The sequence below is a fragment of the Triturus cristatus genome, chromosome 1_2, assembly GCF_964204655.1.
Source record: "Triturus cristatus chromosome 1_2, aTriCri1.1, whole genome shotgun sequence".
Classification (NCBI taxonomy): Eukaryota; Metazoa; Chordata; class Amphibia; order Caudata; family Salamandridae; genus Triturus; species Triturus cristatus.
In genome coordinates this window covers 1,019,474,946-1,019,496,932 of record NC_140580.1, presented here as the reverse complement: position 1 = coordinate 1,019,496,932, position 21,987 = coordinate 1,019,474,946, and positions in this window count along the sequence as shown.

Here is a 21,987-nt window from a genome sequence, read left to right as displayed (position 1 = left end):
ACCATTACAATCTTCCTTTCTTTAGAACTGATTTAAACCGCACTGGTCATGACTCTACCATGTCGAACTCCCTCCATTCTCTTAAGACTCTCATATTGCTGCTCCTGAAACTTCGCCATTCTTTTCTCGTTTGCTCTAAGAGCTCTTTCAACTTTGCCTCCTTGATACCACTTCCACGCTTTCACGCATCCCCACAAACAAATCACACAAACTACAGCAATGATAATTGGCTTCAACACTGATCCAAGAAATCCTCTTCCCAAATTCGCAAACCATGTTCCCACTCTTCCAAATCCTTGTCCAATCTTCTCCCACACATTCTCCTCCGTCAAATCCATAATTTCCTTGTGAATAGTTGTGATGTTGTCTATGTACTTCCCTATCTCCTTCGTGTTGTCTGGAATATATGTGCAGCATTCTTGAACCTTCAATAATTTACAGACTCCGCCTTCCTTGGCTAATAACACGTCTAACGCAAGGCGATTCTGCATAACCATATTCCGTATCGACAACATCTCTCCAGCCACCAACAACAAAGACCTCGCCGTATTCATAGACAGCTCATCAACTACCGTCGCCAACCTCCTGATCTTCACGACAATCACTGCACCTGCATTTACAGCCCTACGTCTCCTAGAATGTTGTCTCGTCTCTAACAACTCCAAGTCCTCTGTGTGATAAATCTTCGGGAATATGATAGCCAAATAGCATATGCCATACCAATTTGCAGGTAGCCTGACATAAGCATTCTTCCCACATACATAATACACTGTCGGAATTACTTGTACCACACCTTGCATAAAGTCCTTAACAGAAGCCTCCATAGTGAAGGTCTGAGAACAGGTGCTATGTCCTACTGCGACCTTCTCCGTAGCGGATTGAGGCCGTCCAATACACAAATTCCCTTTCTGCACTTCATCTAATGCTATTGGTCCATAGCTTCCCTTGGACTTGTGGGATCTCTCCTCCTCGGTCCAATCTACTGGACTGTCTCCGGTATCTCGTGTCTGGGTCAATTTTCTATATCTGTCCTCTACTTGATCAATGAATTTCTTCTCCGTCTCAGATAACGCACATGTCAGGTTATGCCTGTGAGCATGCGCAGTATCCAACGTCACAGTAGGTCTAAAATACTTCAGGAGTCTGTCCTCTTTCTTATAATAGTCGTACTTATTCAAATGCTTGATTGCTGGAACTTCAGGAAGTACCGTATCAAAATTTGAAAAGAAATACTCGAACTGTCTCCTGTCGTAAAATAAACTAAGCAATAAACTACAAGAAATCCCATATGTCAATGGGAGATGATGATACTTGATACCCTCATCCACTGAAGCAGGCAACTGCATACACACATAACAATCCTTCACATCCATCGCATCAACATATTCATACAACAACTTTGCATAAGCATTAAGCTTAAAATCACCCTTCGACAAATCCATGTGAAGTCTACGATCCTCCCTTAACTTTGATGTTCCCTGTTCCCTGATACTGACACCTCTCTGTCCTGGGGTAATAGGTGTAGGTGTTCCCTGAACCTTCCCCTCCTGCCTGTGTGCCACCATGTACGAACTTATCACTACTGCAAATATAGTAGCTATCACAACTCCTACCAATGTGCCTATTATCAATCTAGCCCTACGATGTGTGTTTGCAGGATCTGCCATATTCGGAATATACTCAATGTCCAATACAGTCTCTGAAATGGTAAGTCTCTTTCTCATTAATGTCTCTTTTACGAACTTTGGCAAACCCTCCCTAACTTTTCTTCGTTCTATAACGGACAGTCCCTAATTTTATTCTTCTTCCACTCGGATCTAGGTTATCTTCTTCCCTGCTTGCAACCCTCTCAAATCAGTCCAGCATAACTGCTGGTCCCAACAGTTCCAGGACCCCCTGCAATATCTCGAGCTTAAGGATGATCAGTTCTTGTGGATCTGGCACAGCTGTGAACGTCGGGAACTCTAAATTGTCCAAGATCATACCTCGAATGACACTCAGAAAGGGTGGACTCGGAATGTGGATAGTCAGAATTCCTTCGATCTCCAGTCCCGGAACTTTCAGCAACACTTCCACTCTCTGGAGCGGAACACTGTTGACCAATGTCATCGACCTCAATCTTCCCGTGCTCGGTAACCCTGGCATCAGTCACTGGATATGCCCACTCTGGTGAAGCGTACTTCCGACTTGGCACCCTAGTTCTCTTTGACCTTCTCAGAGTACCTTGAGGATGCTCTTCGTCACTTGATTCTTCTTCTGGCTCCTCCGAAACTGGTGCAAGATCTGTGTCCGGTACCAACCTCAGGTTTACTCGTTTCTGGCTTGCGGGCCAAACCCTTCCTGCTTCTGTGGCACCTCCGGTCTTCCCTTCGATACCCTGTGCACTAGCCTCCTCTTCCTCGGCAGAACTCGATTCTGTACTGCCCACCGCACCTCTTGCTCCTTCGCCTGTCTCTGGGTCAGTGCTTCTCTCACGTTCCTCTTCGGCTCGATTCAGTGCACCATCAGCTGCTTCAGCAACCCCTACAGCTTGACTGGCCCTCTCAGGTGGTTCTGTCGGCTCAGCTGGATTTTCGTTCTCAAGAGGGGCTGTATCTTCTACGGGTGCTGGAACTCTACGGGTATGGGAAGCATGCACCCAGTTCGGTAAACCTCCACACTTGACTGCTGTGTTCGTAATAAGGATCACTTGAAACAGGCCTCGCCACCTAGCATCCAGGCAACTCTTCCTCACGTGCTTTCGGACTAGGACCCAATCGCCTGGGCACAAGTCGTGGCACAGGTCACTCGCAGCTGGAACCGTTGCTGTCTGCACCTGCTGAGACACAGAACGGACCACGTCAGCAAGGCCTTTACAATAGTCCAGGATCATATCATCAGTGATATTTATCAGAGCAGTGGCAGGTATTGCAGGCAAATGCATCGCTCTCCCCATGAGGATTTCATGGGGTGACAACCCAGTCCTTCTATCAGGCACACTTCGGAGGCTCATGAGGACCAAAGGTAATGCGTCAGGCCATTTCAGAGACGTTGACGAACACACCTTCGCCATCCGAGCCTTCAGAGTTCCATTCACCTGCTCCACTATCCCTGAAGCTTCTGATCTATAGCTACAGTGTAACCTCTGATCTATATTTAAGGCAGCCCAAAGCAACTTCATGACTTCACTGTGGAAATGAGTTCCTCTGTCCGACTCAAAGGACGTCGGGAACCCGTACCTTGGAATGAGTTCTCTCAATAACAGTTTTGCTACCGTGAGTGTGTCACATCTGCGTGTAGGGTATGCCTCCACCCATCTGGAAAAGACACATACTATCACTAATATGTACCTTAACCCATTACACTTCGGCATTTCAACAAAATCCAGCTGCATCCTATTGAAAGGTCCACCTGACCTCCCTATGTGACTCAACGTCACAGCTGTCCTCTTTCCTACATTCATCTGTTGACAAGTGACACACCTCTGGCACACGGTTTCAGCCACCGCCCGAAACTTCGGGTTGTACCAAGTCTGACGAAACACTCTCATCATTGCGTCTCTACCAAGATGTACAGCACCATGTATCAACCTCGCCATGGGATTCAATAAACATTCCGGCAACACTGCTCGTCCATCATTCGAAACCCATATATCCACATCTCCTTTCTCACACCCAGCTCGTATCCAACTATCTCGCTCCTGATCCGAGACCCCTTCCTGGAGCTGTTTCAGTTCCTCCCATGAGTCTGCCATTGCTAACATCTGATCATACACCGTTTCCTCCTCAGTTTCCTCAATATGAGTCTCCGTGAAATTACATCCCTGCTCTGCACAAAACCGAGCTACTTCATCGGCATAATTGTTACCCAATGAAATAAAATCATTTCCCTTCGTGTGTGCAGCACATTTGACAACAGCAATTTCATCAGGACCTTGCAATGCTTCAATAATTTTCGTACATGGTCACCATTTCTTATGGGTGAACCTGAAGACGTCATAAACCCTCTCTGGGACCATAGTTGTCCGAAGTCATGAACCACACCAAACCCATACTGGCTGTCCGTGTAAATCGTTACGTGGATCTTGTCGGCTGCCAAACAGTCACGAGTCAAAGCAATGAGCTCAGCCACCTGCGCGGAGTGTACTCCTTCTAAACAAGCGGCTTCAACCACCCCCGTGATGGTGCATACAGCAAACGCTGCTCTCAATCGACCAACACTGTCTCTTAAACATGAACCGTCCACAAAGAAAATCTCATCTGACACTGGGAGCGGTTCATCGACAATGTCAGGTCTCGGTTTGGTGCATAGTTCCGTAACGTCGAGACAATCATGGTCCTCACAATCTTCATTATCATCTATATTTGGAACAGGTAACAATGTAGCAGGATTTAAAACGGCACACCTCATCAGTATCACATTATCGGCTGCAAGGATAACTTGCTCATAACGAGTCAGCCTATTATTCGTGAGGTGCTTTGTGTTAGTCCTAGTAATCAACAATTCAACAGAATGTGGCACATGTACAGTAAGAGGATGACCCAGCACAATGCTCTCACATCTCTCGATGCTGACACCTGTTGCCGCAACGGACCTGAGACATCCGGGCAACGCAGAAGCTACTGGATCTAAAGTAGCTGAGAAATAGGCAACTGGTCTACGGACACCTCCATGATTCTGGGTTAACACTGGTAATGCGCAACCTTCCCTCTCGCAGCAGAACAATGCAAATGCCTTGTTGTAATTCGGCATTCCCAACGCAGTAGCGCTACATAAGGCTTCTCTCAGCCTCAGAAATGATTTCAAACAGTCGTCGTCCCATGGTACCGGATCACTTACATCCTTTCGCGTCAGCCGCTGTAAAGGCTTCGCTTCAAAGGAAAAGTTTGGGATCCACTGGCGGCAATAACCCACCATTCCCAAAAACATTCTAACTTCCCTCTGTGTCGAGGGAACTGGCATTCTCAGAATCGCATCAATGCGATCTGGAGACACCTTCCTTTTACCCTTCTCAATTCTGTGCCCCAAATACTGTACCTCAGGTAAACAGTATTGCAGCTTGTTTGGGGACAAGTTGTGACCATTCTCTCCCAGGAAATTCAACAACGCAATCGTATCAGTCCTGCAAGCGTCCTCCGTTTCTGACGCAACAAGCAGATCATCAATGTATTGCACTAAAACAGAGTTTTGTGGCAACACAAGGCTTTCAAGGTTTTTCTTCAAAAGTTGATTAAAAATCGATGGGCTCTCTGTATACCCCTGTGGGATACGACACCACGTTAGTACACGGTTTTCTAGTCTAAATGCAAAAAGAAACCTGCTCTCTTCATCTAGGGGAATCGAAAAAAAATGCTTGACACAAGTCAATCACTGTGAACCATTCAGCTTCACATGGGATCTGGAACAGTATCACAGATGGATTCGGTACCACTGGACAACATGAAACAACTATGTCGTTTATTTTTCGCAGATCTTGCACTATCCTGAACTTCCCGCTGGGCTTCTGCAGTCCCATAATGGGCGAATTGCATGGGCTACCCATGATTTCCACCAGTATTCCCTGCTTAATCATGGACTCGATCACAGGTTTAATCCCTGCAATCGTTTCAGGGGATAATTTATACTGAGGTGTTCTCGGGAATTCCGCGTTTGGCTTAACCTGTATCTTCACCGGTTCCACTCCCCTGACTAAGCCAATCTCCTCTCCACTTAGGTCCCACACGTCGGTGGACACTGAATCCCTCAAATCATGTGGAAGCTCCTCCACTGTCAAAGCTGGGTACATTTCCACACACACCCGCTGATTTGCAACCTTAAAGGTCGCGTCATCATACCTTGTCTGTACCTCTACTCCTTTCGGGGTACAGTAGATTGTGCAATTAAGCTTGCACAATAAGTCTCTTCCCAACAAACAAACAGGACTAGAATCGCACACCACGAACTGATGTCGATCCCTAAAGTTTCCTATCCTGACTGGAATCGGTTCTGTCAAAGGGCTAACTAGCCTCTTATTCGCCACTCCAACAACCTGTATTCTTTCCCCGGAAAGGGCTACACCCGGAACTACTGCCGATCTTATAGTCGACCTAGTAGCCCCCGTATCAACCAAAAAGGTAGTAGGGTGTCCGTCAAGCTCTGCTTCCACAATGGGTCTTCTCTGATCCACTTCTAAGATGGCCCTAAGTATGCAATCATCATCCTGGCTTAAACTCAACCGGGCCAGCAAATCTATATCCTTTTCCTCGCTTACTTCAAACATGGGCATCTGCAAATAAGTTCGAGCTCCCTGCTGTATATTCTGTATCCTGGGTGGCTGGGGAATCTGCACTTGCGGGATGCCGGTCCCCCCTTGCATCATCCTTGGTGTAGTCACCGTCTGTACCTGTTACGCCCCAGGGACCTGAACTATTCCTCCCTCCATCTGTTGCTGATTATAGGGGTTCAGGGGACAGTCGCGCCTCCAGTGTCCCACCTGGTGACACTGGTGACAAGCAGTCGTCTTTTTCAGTATCGCTACATCTATGCCTGTCCTAGGGTCTATAGGCCTTGGCCTTCCCTGACCCTGAACATTTTGATTTCCTGCCTGATAATTTCCCTGTCTCCTTACCACTGGACCCCCATTTGGCGGTCCCTGGGCAGCTTGCATCTGAATGAGCAACAGATTATCTTTCATCTTCTTGTGCTTCGACTCAATCTCATCCGTGCAGTACCTGGCGTACCGCAAGATTTCATCCACGGGCTTATTCTGCCAACAGATCAAATGCTGCTGTATCATGAGACTAACCTCGGGCTTCAAACCCAGCACGAATTTAGAAACAAACTGTCCCATATCTTTCGTTTCCAGCTCATCTAGGCCACTGTACTGCTTAAAAGCCTTCAAAAGTCTCTCATAAAACTCATGTACTGTCTCCTTTGGTTCCTGCACTGTCCTGTCTATTTTCACCCAGTCTATATCTTGGGGAGAAACCTTCGATTTCAACCAGGTAATTACTTTATCATACAGCCTCATCACCGCTGGTGACGGACCATTTGTAATCATGTTCCTCTCAGGCTCATAGTCCGGCCAATCAACAGCAACCTTGCATGCGTTCCACAGATCTCCCGGAACCACAATATCGAATAAAGTATTTAGGTCTATCCACAAAACCTTCGAAATCTTAACAAAACGCTCGACTTGCTTGTACCACTCTGCAGGCTTCTCCCTGAGCCTGGGAAAATCATTCGTAAATGATGCCAAATCCCCCCTGCTCCATGGTACATGCACATATCCTCCATTCGCCACTTCCCTCAGGGGAAAGGTCTTTGCTAGTAACAACCCTTCCCCCGGAGTTTCTCCTTCCGCTCCCTTAGAGGTCTTTTTCTTAGACCATTTCTCCTCCCATTTTTCAAGCATCAGCCATGGTCGCATGGCTAAAATCAATTCTCTGGCATGTGACCTCAATCCAACAACCCTCTTCTCCTCCAGCTCCCGCTCGGTATAATGCATCCTATGACTTCCTTGCAACGCCCTAGTCTTGGTTAAATCTACCTCATATTCCTTCGCCAATCCCCTCAATTTCTCGTGTGCCATTCGTGCTTTCCGAGTCACATCTTTCGCTACAAAAAACAGCTCATCCGGATTGTAGGATACTATTCTCTCAAGAGGTAGACTTCCATATATAATTTCATCTACCTCTGCCTTGGGCCTTACTATGTCTATCATCCCTGCCTTTAAGGCTCCCTTCAACACCTGACAACTTGCTCCATGTCTCTCGTCATATTCACATTCTGGTTCCTTCTCTCTCCTCTCTTCTGGTGCTTCTATAGGGGCAGAATAACTCCTAAAGTTATCCCGAGCTCTCTCCGATTGGACCACATTCGGGTTCAGATGCCTCTCTGACGGTACCCATGACCTTAAATCTGATCTCGATTCCATCAGATTTCTCGGCCTCACCGGTCTCTGTTCCTCTTCACCCCTAGATGTATCTGACACCGCTACCAATGGTGTACTCCATTGTACAGGGCTTGGAGGTCGGACCATTGTCCCTTCCAACCCACTTTCCTCGCTTTCTCTCCTCGTTCTTTCCACCACTTGTTCGGACCTCTCCCTTTCCTCTGATTCCGGACTGTATATTGACACAATCGGTCCAATGGTGACCGGTACCCTCAATGCATCCGGTAACCTCATCTCTCTCTCAATCCTCCCACTAGCCTCAGACTGACTCCGTGGACTCTCTGTTCCACACGAAACCAACCCTTCCACTCGAGTCTCGGGTTGAATTGTTACTCTTCTAGTTTCTCCTCTCTCACCCCACCTATCGTCTACTTCATCTGGATTATAAGGAGGTGGTCTCTCGTCTAACAATCTTTGCAATACTCCATCATCGGAGTCACTTTCTTCATCCTGTGCTTTCACATGCCTTATCCCCGTCGAGTCTATCAATAAGGGATACAGTTTCTCTTCCTCAATTGTCTGCACTCTCCATCTTTTCTCCGCTGCGTCCCACTTGGCATCCTGAAATGCTCTGATCGACTTTCTCATCCTTTCCTGACTTCTTCCCTTTTCCTTATCATGCGCTGCTCTAATCCACGCATGTAATGCTTCGAACTGTGCTGGTCTCGGCAAGGGCCTTAAGGACCCCATCACCGACTTCAGCTGGTATAGCACCGCTAGTCTGAATGAGCCATACCTCGGGAAAGCTAGTTCCCCTTCACCTTGTGTAACCTTGTGCTAATTCTCGATCCATACTATGGTATGTAACCCCACATTCTTTGCCATGTAATGTGCTGGGGTGTCCTCGGGAGGGGCTTCTTCTCCCTCTCGAACAACCACATGCTTATCGCCTCTACACAATTGTCGCAAAACCCTAAGACACTTCATGACGAGCGAATTCGAGCTCGCGCTCTGTTTACTTCTTGTTCTTAAGTCCTCCAAGAACAGCGCGACTCACACCAACCGGCCTATCACAGCGCGACACTCTCTGACGTCACCTTCCTTCGTTCGCAGCAGTTCCCTTCTCCAGACACGTTTCACGCCTACTCTCGTCCCATTCGTACACTGAAATAACTGATTAAGTTACTTCTCTGGCTGTCCGTCCACAGCCTCTGACTGTTCGTCCACAGTCTCTCGACCTTGTTGACCTCGAGTGGCGACCGTCTGCCCCCATCCGGCCAGACAGATCGCCCCTGATAGGTTACTAACACTCCGATCCACACACAACAACCCACGACCAGCGTTAAGTTGCCATACACACACACGTTCTCTCCCCCTATCTCGGTCCAGGTGATCGATGGTACCTCACGATCTCCTTTGGGTGGTCAACAAAATCTATCTCAGGTGTCTTCTACACCACAACTCCCGGGCTGCGCGCGCTCACAGCCTGATCTCACAATCACACAACATACACATCAACTCCGCAAGACATCACACAACAAATCAACACCGCAATCTCATTTTGTTCATACTCACTCCTGGAACTGCTGCTTTCTGCCGCACTGCTACTCGTCGTCGATGCTCATCTGCTGCTGTCGTCTCCCGCTCACCGTCTGATGATTCACCATCACTTATCTTCTCTGGGCCTCAAGGATCACTTATCCTTATCTAATCTAATCGTCTCTCGCTATCGGAAGTAACCATCCGTCTCTGCTACCAACTGCTCCGGCCCATTTTAGTATCTGGCAATTATCTACTAGAACCCACTCTGGTCGGATGGAACTTTTTACTTGCCCAATAGCGTGGAGGGAATAAACACAATTATCAGAAAATGCTGTCCGCAATTTGTCATAATCAAGGACTCGAGACTTAATCTCTTGGCTCTCTGGCTTTTATTATCAGCATAAAGATTTGAAGATACAGGCTCCTCAATACTAGGCACAACAAATACATAGGCACTAACACAAATGCTACTCTACGAAGAATCCGCATACGGCTAAAAATGACTAAAAGCAACATTTCTAAAAGCATGAGGTAGAAAACTACCAAGCCAATGTCGATATTCGGGACACTGGACCATACCATCTCTGTCCCTACTCTGTACTAGATGACATCCCTACTTAGCAATCCCTTGAGACCCTCAATCGAGAAAAGGTGTCAGAGTGAAACTTCCTAAGAAGTCTTCACTTAGAGAGCTTGATCTAAGTAGCCCCCTCTAGCTCTTCGCCTAGCCTTTCTCTGCTCTGGGCTGCTCTGATCTGCCTCCACCCTCGGGGCGCTTTCCCTAATACAGAACCCCAAGTCCCAGAACACGCCCTTTTGCACCTCCTCTTCTGCTGGGTCGTCTTTCAGTAATTTTCCACAGAGCGCTGTCCAGTTCCATCGTCCATCAGCCTGGCCTTGAGTCCCAGACACCGTCCGCACTAGGAGTTACGATTGGCACATTCCAATACACTCCCATGTCTGGCTTTAACTACATAAGTCAATTCATGAACAAAGAGCTTCTCTACTAACGAGCAACTGTCCTTGCACCTGGGGTGAGATCATGCATCTTTTAACTTTGCAATTTACTACAGCCTAAAACCTCTACTGGAATAAATCCTTTCTGGCCTATTGCCCTCGGCCAACATAAGAAAATACCAGGCCTTTCTGTAACGCCCGGAACGTCTCAGGATCGTTTAACAGACACGATAATGAGAACGCAACCACTTGTGAAGGTTTAGTTATTTTAATGAAGGCAAAAATAATACAAGGAATAAACAAAGGTTATAGTCACTGGAATCCTCCAGGCTACGTACGTTACCAGCCCACAGCACGGATGGTCCTAACCGTCCTCTGCATATACGCCGATCCCGGCATATGCCAACAGAGGGCAGAAATGAAATGGCCGACAATGCCAATCGGTAGGCTGCGAGGGGCACGAAGAGTGTTGGGGAGAATCGAGGAGTCAGGGAAACACCCAGCCGGGGTCTCTACCTGAAGGGAGCAGCCGCTCAACCTCTTCCTCAGACTGCACCGGGACGCGGAGTCACCTCCTGGTGATGCGTCACCGATACCCCAATCACAAGCAAAGAAGACTGAACCGAGAGCAGCCGCTCGATCGATCCTGTGGACTTCCGAGTCTGTAACACGGCAAACACCTCCTGGTGTGGGTTTACAGCTGGCAGTCCCTGTATCTCTGGTCGGGCTGGGAGTTACGACTCCAACCAGCAAAAGCGCCACTGCGCTTTGACTCAGCCGAGTCAAAAAGCGAAGCTCAATGGTTATCCGGTAGAGCTTCCGGGTCCTTCACAGGTGACGATGGGGCAAGACACGGCCCAGGGAGTAACGACTCGACCTACCTCCGTTCTTGCCTTACTGGAGCACCACTCCGGAACACTGCTCTTCACTAAGCAGGTACGTCGGTGTAAACACAATATCCGACAGCGTTGTACCTCCCGGTTCCTCCCTTTATAGGGCGTGTTTTCCTTGAGTTATGTAACAGCTCTCCTGTTTACATAAGGGCGTGTTTTCCTTGAGTTATGTAACAGCTCTCCTGTTTACATAAGGGCGTGTTTTCCTTGAGTTATGTAACAGCTCTCCTGTTTACATAACCTCTCAACCGCTAAGCATCCTGGGAGATGTAGTCAGTTTTCGCTGGTTACCGTTTTCCTCCCCTCGCATGACAGGAATTCTTGAAACTTTCGCCTCAACGATATATGTGGATTCTGGCCACTACTTCGGTTACACAAGCACGTCTAAATCACACTATTGACATTTACGTCTTTCTTTCATGTATGGTTAAACTAAACAGTCTACAGGCACGTATTCTAAGTTACACATTTTTAACATCACATTGTTTTCAAGGAAGCTAAACTCTATGCATTTCTCTAATACGTTCACAATATGCTTGTACATAGCTAACACTTCTATTTAAATCGATATAGGTTATACAATTCTTAATACGTTGCACACAAAATACCTGAGTACACATTTGATTATATGCGGGTGCCGACTAACAGTGAATATAACACACCCCTACGATTTTCAACCTTTTAAGCGCTACATCAGGATGATGAAAGACTGGGCAAAAAAATATATAGCGCTAACATATACCCTGCAGTTTATATTCAGCTCTTTGATGACAGTTAATAGCTCAATGATCTATATTAGGATTTTGACTTATAAAGGACAACAAAAGGAGCTCTTTTACAGAAGCAGTAACCCACTGACCTATTTACATTATGTGCATTTTTTTTATCTGCATGGTACCCATTCTTATCAGCAGGCATTTTAACCCTCTGCACTACCTTAGTATGAGTCAAAACTTCCACTAGACAAACCTCCCGGAGTGATCTTGACATTTTATTTGATGCCTGAAAATTGCTCGATGCCAGGAACGCTGCAGCAGGTGCTTCTAAAATGAAAAGATACTTGTAAAAATGACGCCCTCACCCCAAATCAGTGCCCGATGCGATGGCACCGATCACACCGCCCTAGAGCCGGCCCTGGAGAGGGGGCAGACACTCCGAAAGGGGAACAGCCGTGTGCAAGAAGCGCCGCGCACCCCCTTATAAATTGCAGTTTCTAGGAGCTATGAACTTTCTTAGGTCCCTGCCTTTTGGGCTCTGTTACTCCGGGGCGCTTTCATTTTCATTCTGGGGCTTGTAGTCATCTTCACACCGTTATAAAATGGGATGTAGTCTCAGAATGTATGACACGCATAGGCCTAGGTTTGTTCAACTCCCCTGGAAGGAGTGGGGGTTGGGTGATGCACGTCATTAGAGGAGTGTGCACCGCACAGGCAGGAGAGGCATCTGCTTCTCTCCTCTCATGGCTGTCATGGGCCCCTGCAGGGAGCCCCTCGTGCTGCTGGTGCTCACAGGTGAGGCTGCTTCGGGGGCAGTGACAGGGTGTGCTATCCCCGTCGTGCCCCACCCAGGGTGCTGTAGGTGGCCACAGTAGCTGTTCAAGGCGCCTCCCCTGGGAGTAGGGCAGGAAGGAGCACTGTCCTAACACTGCAAGACCCCAGACACCTCAGGAGCCCCCCGCCCTGCTCCAGGGGCAGAGACATGGTGTGCCACCCTGTGCCCCCCTGATTTGCTCCAGGGGCAGAGGCAGGGTGTGCCACCCGTGCCCCATGTAACATTGCAAGACTCCAGAGCCCCCTGCCCCTTACTGCCCGCAGTCTGCTGGGGTGAGGGCCAAAAGAGAGGCAGCTAGTGCTCCCCCTGACCACTGTGTATGAGTATGTGGAATTGCTACCACACTATTCCATTAATCTCCTTCATGTCCTTTGCTTTCTTTCCTATCCCACTGACCCTCTCTTGATCCACTCACTTTCTTCTCTATCCCACTGACCTCCTTCCTGACCCGCTCACTTTCTTTCCTATCCCACTGACCCTCACCCTGACCCACTAACTTTCTTTCCAATACCGCTGACCTTCCTTCATGACCCCATTTTCTTTCCTGTACCATGCCCAGGCCATATTGCATCCTATCTCACTGACCAGTTTTCAGTCATCAGTCACCCCTTTCCCACCCCACTCATCTTCCATCCTATCCCGCTATCCTATTGCCTGGTTCCCTCAAATAAAGTGATATCCATCCCGCCTCTTCCATTTATGAATTCACCCTCCTGGTGTGCAGAGCGAGATGGAATTCATTCTATTATTATGGACAAAATAACAAAGTATGAATTGCCACGTTAATTTTTGTGCAGCCTTACTTTTATCCAGACAGAGTACAATGAGTGAATTAGTCACATTTCCATATCACTTTTTCATTGCCCGGCTTCACGGAGTCCTCCAAGGCTCTGTTTACAGTGTTCACTTCCCTTCCATCAGCGACCAGCCACTCCTCAGCAGGAGCAGAGCAGGGACCGCTCACCTCGCATCTGCTTCAATTTACCCCTTATCTCTTACATAACACAATGTTATGAGAAGGGTGAAGCCACCGAGGTGCCAGATTGATAGGAATGGAAAGTGAATTCCTCGGTTTATCTGCAGACTAGATTGTGGTTGGAAAAAGCGCAAATACGTTTGGGCATTTTCCTCTAAAATGTGCTTGCATAGAGATCAGGAGAGTTTATGTTGTCAGAGGGAAGTCGAGTTCTATCTATAAGCCAAATTAACCTTTGATTTTGTTCTTACTGCGTAGTTTCTCGGGATGAAGAAGGTCCTGAGTTTCACTCTTAATATATTCGATATATCCCACAGGAGCAGCAATGTTTACAATGTGGCCCATGGGTGAAAATAGATTTGAGTCCACCACCACTTGCAGTGTTCAAACTCCAGGTGGCTCAGAAGAGCTAATTGAGTCGCCAGCATTTGAGCGAGAGTTTCTGCTGCCACCGTGCCACGTCATAGTCTTTCTCAATCCCTTGTTCCGCCCTTGATCTCACATACTCCCTCCTGGATCCTTTTGCAAGAGGGCATAGTAATGCCATCAGTGATGGAGACAGAACTAAGAGGTGCAGACTGAGAAATAAACATGTGAAGAATGTCCCATCTCTGCAGCCACAAGAGGAGGAGATCGCGTCTTTTAATATGGCTACCACCTAGACGTCATGAAAGATGACCTTGTACATATCTGATCTGCATTGGACAGAGGAAATCACCCAGATCTACAGTGAGGTTATAATTAAGGGTGGGCGTAGTGGGGCTACGTGAAGCAGCGCGTAGTGTGCCCAAATCTACGCACACTCGCGCGCTCCGCGTAGCCCCACTACGCGCCGCCCGCCTCCCGCCCACCCTCCTTTTAAATAATACCCTGCATGTTAAATAATTAAAAGTATAGAGACTCGCAAGAAATGCGCATGCGCGGGCGTCCGCGCATGCGCATTTGTCACAAGACGTTGAAAACGAGGAAGAGGGAGCCCCGTAGACGACGCGCTTCAGGTAAGTCTCTTTACTTTTAATTATTTAACATGCAAGATATGATTTATAAGGAGGGCGGGCGGGAGGCGGGTGGCGGGCGGCAGGCAGCTGCGCTTCGCCCTGGCGTGTGCGTAGCGCTGCCTGCTTCGCCTACTTCGAAAACTGCGAAGCAGGCAGCGCAACGTACACTACGTGGGCGAAGCGTAGTTTAACGCCCAGGGTTAATTTTTATGTCTCTACTGTGATCCAAAATCCTGCGGCAGTGGTGGCCATTAGAGCCATGACATACCCTAGAAAAAAACTCCTTTCCTACACAGAACCAAGATCCCCAGGCATACATAAGTCTACTTCCTTGCATGTATGATGGTTATTTTGCACTTGAGTACATGACTATTCCAGTGACATATAGAATGATAGTGCTTCACTTACATATCAAATGAAATATCTGTCAGGTATATCTGACCACAGGACGTCGGAGGCCATAAGCCTACTGTGCACGTCCCACAGACTTTGTTTTTATCGACTGCCTGGGGCCCACCATTAAAATAGTCTTTGGGACGCCCAGGACAGTATTTTAAACCTCAATCAGAGCACACTCACAGCACCCTCACGATCCAAAAAAACCCGCTCCGCAGTAATCTGGCGGCGAAGCACACCTGAGGTACACTCGGTACCTCGGGTGGGGCCCAATGATGAAGCATGCCACCAACTAGGTTGGTGGGTGAGGGCCTTCATAAAAAACCTAATGTTTCTTTTCCTCCCGCAGACATACAAACAATTTAAACCAGAGCTAGTTCTCATTGATTACTAAGGTATATCTGACGACCATGCTCTCAGTTGTCTAGAAAAGGTGATATGAATCAATGTAAAGTAAATGGGCCCCCATAGTTTGGTAGTAAAATTAGCTATAATTGGGGCACAGTGGACCCTTCACATCCCAGGGACCCAGTGCCACTGCACTTGCTGCACTGTTGATGGCTACGACACTGCAACCACTCTTTCGTACAAACATGGACAGAGCACTCTTGACTTACTTTATGGATGTAACATTTTGGGGTATATGTCATTGTGCCCTGGTATATAAAATGATAATCTCACATTCCCACAGCATGTGACAAAGCATCCCCCCCAATTACGTGCTATAGTAATTCATTCTGAACATATTTGTGTGAGGAATACAAGATGAGTATATCTGCTAATGCAATTCACTCAGTGTGGATCTGACGGAATTCAAGGCATGCACGTTTTTATTTAATTAAAGTCCTGGTGTATAGAATTTATGTGACCGTTCATATGAGTACCTTATATTTTCAATGTTTAATTTAGTTTGAGTTATACCTTGATTGAAATAGGCTTTGAGGCAAAGTTTGCAATATTTTGGCATTCCAACAGTAAGTACTGAGGTTGCTCCAGGCCCTAATATAGAATTTCAGCAATCTGTAGTGGCCAAAAGGTTACACGTGCTGCTATATAAAACTCTCCAAAAAATAAAGAGAGTTTGTGTGATTGTTAATCCACTTATCCTCGTTTCTCCTGTCCTGCTCCCCCAAAGTAGTGCAAAGAAATGTACTATATTTAAAGCTATCTGCTGTAAACTCTAAATCTGCTTTAGAAAGAGGTGAGCAGCAGGGGACACATATGGTAAAATATCCACCAATTTAATGTATTCATTTCACACATTTTGTATAGTGTATGGGCGCGCTCAAGGTATACATGTGCTTTACAAAGACACCAAAATAAGACATGTAGCACAGGATGAGCGAGGGCGGAGCTTGGCTCGACCATGATGGGCGCCTCCTGCTGAGTCTCTTGCACAACCCTGGAGCCATACTTCACAATACTTCGTTCCTAGGGAGTATTCCAGCCGGTTACCGGAAGGATGGACAGCAGACACCGGGGGTCCCCAAAGAAATGTGTGGTGTCCCCCGGTAGTGCGCCTAAACTGCCGAGTCCAGGATCAGGGCGACTAAGCAGTAGGCACACCCACACCTCTATCAGGCCTCACCCGCAGACCAGAGTATGAGCCACGCCAGCACCGAGCGAGGCCTGGACGGAGCAGCTCCACCTGGGGCAGGGCTGCCCCCCCTACCGCCTTCATTCACTGACCACCAACTTGCACTTTTTCCCTGCATGTGAGCTGTTGTATTCATGACATGTGTGGAACCTTAGCTTATCGGTTCCATTAGTAACGTTTGTTGTTTGGATTCTAATATTGCTGCTTGAGAGTTGGGGCTGGCGAGGGGAAGTCACACCATGGCAGGCCGAATAAAACTTCTACCAAGAATCATATTAATGGTTTGAACGAGCCCTCTTTGCAATATTTGGCAACACTACCCAGGTGGATCCAGTCTTCTAGTGGGAAGACTTGATTGCCGTTGGATGGTCATGGATTTAGCTCAGAGAGGAAAACAGCAATTTTATTAAGTTCATTGGGATGTAAAGGGCAAAGAGTGTTTAAGTTTCTTCCAAAATCATTAGAGAATCGTTCAGGAATAACTGCTGTATACGAAGAAGAAAACTAGACTAGGAAAAAGGTTAGAAAAGGAAACAAATGTAGTAATGGTTAGATATAGTTATTTACCTAACCGCAACGTTCTGGGTAAACAATTGATGAATTTGTTTGAAGGTTAAGAGAGTTGTCAGTAAAATGGCAATTTGGTTGTATGGGAGATAAGTTGGTAAGAGATCGTGGCCTATGCGTTTGCCACCCCGCGGCAGCCGCATGTAGGAGGAGGAGGTGCTGGCAAGTCCTGCCGCCCTGTGATGGCTGCAGGTAAGAGCAGGGAGCAGAGGCCTGCCCCCAAAACCCGTGCTGCCCAGGGCGGACTGCACACTGGCCCCCTAGCTACGCCACTGTAAGAGATCAACTCATAGTGCAGTGCAAAAGCGGGAAAATCCAGGAACATTTCTGGGTGGCGAAACAACACCACTTTAAAGTATGTGACTGAGATGGTAAAGGTGGTGGAGGAATCGGAAGTCTACATGAAAGAAATGAACAAATGACCGTGTGCAGGGTTGGGAGATAAAGAGGAAGTTGAGGAAGTTTGTGAGGTGGACAAGATGTACAATCGTGTAGGGTATATAATCAAGAACATAAAGCAGCAAAAAAATTCAGCATCCAAGCATAGTACAAAAACATGCAACAGGTGTGGGAGTAGCTTTCATGGAAGTGATTCCAAATCATACTATGTCATTGGTAAACAGTGTAGAAAATGCAGACGCAACGGCCACTTTGCATGCATGTGTAAGGATTAGTCTAAATCAAAGGTGGGTGTCATGTATGAGAATTATGGGGAGGTAGATGACAATGAAGGGTGTGCAGTGGCAGATGCTACTGGAAAAGCAGAAGGGGGTGGAGAGGGAAGAGGATGAGTAAAAGAAAATTCACGTACCTGCCGGCTGCCGCCTCTCCTGCGCCCTCTCCAACATCTTCCTGGTTTCTCCTGTGCAAGCAGGAAGCACCCAGGTTCCCCATAGCCAATCACAATGCTACAATACAGAGTTGTGATTGGTTCGGCGCTCAGCCAGGGAATGGAAGCCTGGGCATGTTCTCCACCCAGGCTGTAATGCAGCCTGTCTGGAAACATGCGCATGAATGTTTGACCAGCCCGAGACTGCCAACCAAGCATTCATGCACACTTAGGGAGTGCTCTGTCAGCAGAGCAGATCTGCCTCATCAAGACATTGTAGCAGGAACAAATAAAATGATAATAACGTCCAGTTAATATCATTTTATTTTTCCTTTTTTCTACACTGCGAAAAGCAGTGGCGAGACGCTTCACCACCTTTGTGGTGGAGCCGCCACCGACGGTGTGACTGGAGAAAGTGCAGACCTAAAGCTTGGTTCACAGTGTTGGGGAAAGATATTGAACTTATGGTAGACACTGCAAACCTGCCAATTTGAAATACAATCTCGCTGTGTGAGCAGGGGGTGGGGCCACAAGGTACCTGGAGGCACTTTTGAACCCCGTTCCACCTCGAGGCCCTCTCTCCTAAATAAAAAAAGAGCTGGCTAAGGCTGGTGCCGATGTACTGGGGTGTTTTCATACCCCTTAATGGATGACGGCAGTTCAAAGCCTCGGAAAACAAGCTGAAACCAATATTTACAGTGGTTTTCAGCTCATTTTCCCTGTCAGTGTGTGATATCGGCTTCTCACCAGGAGAACGTGTGATGGGAGCTAATATCATGTGCCACATGGTGACACCATGTGAGTTAGCAAAGGAGTGTTTAAAAAATGGTCTAATATCAAACTTCTTCCCAAGGACATTTGTCCAGGGGATATCAAGGGGAGTACATTGTTATCATAGGGCATTTTTGAACCACTATTGAATTCATGTCCAGGAAAAGGGAAAGAAAAGTGTATGTTGCAGAAAGAGGACCTCCTTTCCTCCAATGAATGCATCAGTAAGACTTAAATATAATTGTGAATTCCAGGGCCACGGAGCAAATGATGTTCATAGAGGAAATGAGAATTGAGGCGATTTTGGAGGGAGCGAAGGAAGTGTTTCTTGATTAATTGAATGAATTGAAGGGGTATGTGCATGAGATCAGAGTTAAACCAGGGGCAGTGCCTGTGAATCACAGAGTCAGAACGGAGGGAATAATTGAGCCAGTGGAGGCATCTAATTGAATATTGCCCGTTGTCATAACACAGGAAGCAGATGGCCAGTTAAGGGTTCGCTTTGACCTCCGCAGTGTCAATCAAAACATTGGCATTGACAATTTTCCTTCACCCAAAATCAATGAGTTGTTGTTACTAAATAGTGGTAGATACTTTCAAAATTGGATTTGAAGAGTGCTTATCACCAGATTTGTCTGCACAAGAACACTATGGATCTTATAGCATTCCTCACCATGGAAGGGACTTTTCGTTTCATGATAATGTCATTTGGATTACCTTTAGCGGCCAGCGTGTTCCAGTGGATGATGTCCCAAGTATGTGCTACTTCACCTTAATGTTTTTTAACATTTTTTAAAGATTACTTTTTGTGCCTATTAATTATTCTCTATACAATGTTTGTATTTTGGTTCAAGGTTAAAGGGGAAGGATGTGTCATAATCATCACATACGTGTAACCTTGGTTTCAGGTTGCATTAGGATTGTTTGTTTTCGGGACTGTTTGTTTTCGGGACTCTAATATTGTCAGTTGAGAGTTGAGGCTTTCGAGGGGAAGTCACGCCATGGCAGGCTGAATAAAGCTTCTGCCAAGAATCATATTAATGGTTTGAACAAGCCTATTTTGCAATTTGAACACAATTTACAAAGGGCTGGAACTTACCAAGCAACAGTGCAGGGCAGAAATGCACATGAGTGGCCTACACTGAGGCTCTAGACCCTCTGAGAAGACACACATGTGAGCAGCTTAAATTGAGGCACGTAGCAACTCCTTGACACCTGGAGGGGAGTCCAGTGACTCAGCTGCAAAGGCCACAGCGTCACCTTTCTCTTTTCGTCTAATTTCCCCTATGTTATTGACTGGTTTTGTGAGAGAACGTACGCAAACCAGCTAGAGGCCTCCTAGGTTTCTCACCCTTCTCTCCACACTGGACTTCCCCTGTTCATTGCAACATCTGGAGATCAAATGTTGTAGGAGATTGGCTTAGTATGTGGTCCACACTTATTTAAGTGATGCACCTTGCACTAAGTAAGACAACCCTTATGGTGATTTTAGTGGTCTTTGATAGCCTTTCAAAGCTCTCAAAGTGGTAGCTCTGGGGAGCAGCCTTCAGGTTTATCTTGAAGGTGTGTAAATCAGCTTATTTTACCAATGTTAACCAGTAGTGTAGGCTAGATGAAAGGAAACTACAATTTCTTTTAATAAGAAATAGGTCTTATTTATTACACATACTTTCACTAACACATTGGTGCATCTCCTACCAGGATATATCAACACAATACACAAGAGTACTTTGCAAGAATCAGGAAAGTAGCACAAATATACACTGGTCTCCAGGGGAAGACCAAATCAAATATCAAGAAAGTGAACTGCACAGAAGAATGGGACTTGGACCAAAAGGCCCAGAGGAGCTGGGGGCACTAGGAACCACCCAAGGAAACTACCCAGGATCCCCATGGAGGCTGTGTGCAGTGTAGAAACCCAGCTGTGTGCACATTGGAAGTCAATGGAGAAGTCACATTTGCAGGTTTAAAGAAGAAGGACCATTCCCGGAGGACCCCGAAGACACCATTTGGAAGACAGAAGGTGGAGAGCCACCCCACCCATGTATACCACAGGCTACTTGCCCAGGGAAGCCGGGTGCATAGGGGTGAAGTGACATCAGAACTTGCCGTAGACAGCAATTGGAGACCTTGAAGAAGATGTCTCTGGAGAATATGTTGAAGGAAACCAGTGGAATCTGAGGGTGGTTTCTGGAAGTGAAGAACCTGCAATCAGAGGGGACAGAGTCTATGCAACTCGGAGGTGACCAGGAGGCATGGAAACACAATGCTCACTGTTGTTGAGAGGTTCTGAGGAGACAGTGGTGACCTTGTCACTGCAGCTGTGAGGACCAGGCAATGATGAGGAAGACGGGGCACCAACAGGCCTTGGTAGCCACAACTGGCGTGGAAGAGAAAAAGGAGAAAACGTTGGGACCAGCAGGGTCAAGAGACTCAATATATTCAGGAGAGTCAGAGCAGGCCCAAGCAAGCAGGAGAGCCCACTGAAGCAAGTGAAGACCCTCAGGAGGACCCACAAGTCAAACACACAGGAGTCGCAAGAGGACCTCAAGCTGCTCACCAAAGATGGAGGCCCATGGTGCAGAGGATGCAGTGGGGACGCTGATCTTTGAGGGATGAGATGCTGCAGGCTGGAGCTTCTTGTAGCCCAAAGATCTCTGGAGTGCAGAGCCAACAAGCCTTGGCAACGGCAAGTCAATGCAGGGCACACAGGTTTGGTCCCAGCGGCCCGACAAGGGGTACTGTCCTCAAAATTGCTGAGAAGACAGGTCAGGCCTTTAGGGAGCTGCTGAACCACCACCTGAGTTGCTGGGCCTCGGGAAGTCCATAGGACGACAAGAGCAGCAGACCTGTCAGCTTTGTTGTGGTACATGCAGACGAACACCACTGGAGATTTCTGTGGATGCCCAGGTCTTCTGAGGAACCTGGATGAAGCACAGACTGAGATAACAAAGATGACTTGAAGACAGCGAGACCAGGAGCAGCAGGAATCTTCTCTGATGCTGTGTCAGTTCGAGTCTTGCCCTAGGATGAATCTGAGGACCTACCCATAGGGGAG